Consider the following 2,902-nt stretch of genomic DNA (forward strand, 5'->3'; position numbering starts at 1 on the left):
ATAATATAGTTATGTGTAAAGGCATCATAGTATAGTAAGGCCTGCAAAGTCAAAAAAACAACATAGTATAGTATGGCAAAAAAAGTGAAAAAACGACATCGTATAGTATGGCAAAAAAAAAGTAAAAAAATTACATGGTATAATAAGGCATAAAAACATCAAAAAAAGTCATAATATAGTAGGGTATAGAGACATCATAGTATAGTAAGGCTTAAAAAGTGAAAAAAAACGACATAGCATAGTATTGCAAAAAAAGTGGAAAAACAACATAGTATAGTATGACAAAATAACAGAAAAAATGACATAGTATAGTATGGCAAAAAAAAAGTGAAAAAAACGACATAGTGTTATAAGGCATAAAATCATTAAAGACGTCATAATATAGTTAAGTATAAAGAACTCATAGTATAGTAAGGCCTGCAAAGTGAAAAAAACAACATAGTGTAGTGTGGCAAAAAAGGGAAAAAAGCGACATAGTATAGTATGGCAAAAAAAGTGAAAAAATGACCTAGTATAAAAAGGTATAAAAACATGAAAAAATGTCATAATATAGTTATGTGTAAAGGCATCATTGTATAGTAAGGCCTGCAAAGTGAAAAAAACGACATTGTATAGTATGGCAAAATAACTGAAAAAACGCATTGTATAATAACTCATAGAAACATCAAAAAATGTAATAGTATAATAAGGTGTAACGGCATTATAGTATAATAAGGCCTAAAAATTGTTGCAAAATAAGTGGAAAAATGACAAAGCATACTAAGGCATAAAATCATGAAAAAAAGTTTAATAGTATAGTAAGGTATAAATGTGTCATGGTATAAAAAGGGCTAAAAAGTGAAAAAAACGACACAGTATAATATGGCAAAAAAAGTGAAAAAATGACATTGGATAATAAGGCATAAAAACATCAAAAAAATGTAAAAATATAGTGAGGTATAAAGACATCATAGTACAATAAGGCCTAAAACATGAAAAAATGACATAGTATAGTTTGGAAAAAAAAGTAAAAAAAACGACATAGTATAGTATGGCAAAGTAGTGGAAAATGACATAGCATACTGAGGCATGAAATAATTTAAAAAGGTTCAATAGTCTAGTAAGGTACAAATGTGTCATCGTATAAAAAGGGCTAAAGAGTGAAAAAAACGAATATTATATTGAGGCATAAAAACATCAAAAAACGTCATAATATAGTTATGTGTAAAGAAATCATAGTATAATAAGGCCTGCAAAGTCAAAAAAACAACATAGTATAGTATGGCAAAAAAAGTGAAAAAAGGACATAGTATAGTATGGCAAAAAAAAAAGTGAAAAAACGACATAGTGTTATAAGGCATAAAAACATGAAAAAATGTCATAATATAGTTATCTGTAAAGGCATCATAGTATAGTAAGGCCTGCAAAGTGAAAAAAACAACATAGTATAGTATGGCAAAAAAAGTGAAAAAAGGACATAGTATAGTATGGCAAAAAAAGTGAAAAAATGACATAGTGTTATAAGGCATAAAAACATTAAAGACGTCATAATATAGTTAAGTATAAAGACATCATAGTATAGTAAGGCCTGCAAAGTGAAAAAAAACGACATAGTGTAGTATGGCAAAAAAGGGAAAAAAGCGACATAGTATAGTATGGCAAAAAAAGTGAAAAAATGACCTAGTGTTATAAGGCATAAAAACATGAAAAAATGTCATAATATAGTTATGTGTAAAGGCATCATAGTATAGTAAGGCCTGCAAATTCAAAAAAACAACATAGTATAGTATGGCAAAAAAGGGAAAAAAACGACATAGTATAGTATGGCAAAAAAAGTGGAAAAAATGACATAGTGTTATAAGGCATAAAAACATAAAAAAATGTCATAATATAGTTAAGTATAAAGAACTCATAGTATAGTAAGACCTGCAAAGTGAAAAAAACAACATAGTATAGTATGGCAAAAAAAGTGAAAAAAACGACATAGTATAGTATGGCAAAAAAAGTGAAAAAATGACATAGTATAAAAAGGTATAAAAACATGAAAAAATGTCATAATTTAGTTATGTGTAAAGGCATCATAGTATAGTAAGGCCTGCAAAGTCAAAAAAACCACATATTATCGTGTTGCAAAAAAAGTGAAAAAATGACATAGTATAGTATGGCAAAAAAGTGAAAAAACGACATAGTATAGTATGGCAAAAAAAAAAGTGAAAAAACGACATAGTATAAAAAGGTCATAAAAACATGAAAAAATGTCATAATATAGTTATGTGTAAAGAAATCATAGTATAGTAAGGCCTGCAAAGTCAAAAAAACAACATAGTATAGTATGGCAAAAAAAAAGTGAAAAAACGACATAGTGTTATAAGGCATAAAAACATGAAAAAATGTCATAATATAGTTATGTGTAAAGAAATCATAGTATAGTAAGGCCTGCAAAGTGAAAAAAACAAAATAGTATAGTATGGTAGAAAAGGTGAAAAAAGGACATAGTATAGGATGGCAAAAAAAGTGAAAAAAGGACATAGTATAATATGGCCTGCAAAGTGAAAAAACTGACATAGTATAAAAAGGTATAAAAACATGAAAAAATGTCATAATATAGTTATGTGTAAAGGCATCATAGCATAGTAAGGCCTGTAAAGTCAAAAAAACCATATAGTATCGTGTTGCAAAATAAGTGAAAAAACAACATAGTATAGTATGGCAAAAAAAGTGAAAAAACGACATAGTATAGTATGGCAAAAAAAAAAAAGTGAAAAAACGACATAGTGTTATAAGGCATAAAAACATGAAAAAATGTCATAATATAGTTATGTGTAAAGAAATCATAGTATAGTAAGGCCAGCAAAGTGAAAAAAACAACATAGTATAGTATGGCAAAAAAAGTGAAAAAACGACATAGTATAGTATGGCAAAA

This window comes from Seriola lalandi, unplaced genomic scaffold, assembly GCF_002814215.2.
Source record: "Seriola lalandi dorsalis isolate HSWRI2012SDOR001 ecotype SW California unplaced genomic scaffold, Sedor1 jcf7180002054680, whole genome shotgun sequence".
In the NCBI taxonomy this organism is placed as follows: domain Eukaryota; kingdom Metazoa; phylum Chordata; class Actinopteri; order Carangiformes; family Carangidae; genus Seriola; species Seriola lalandi.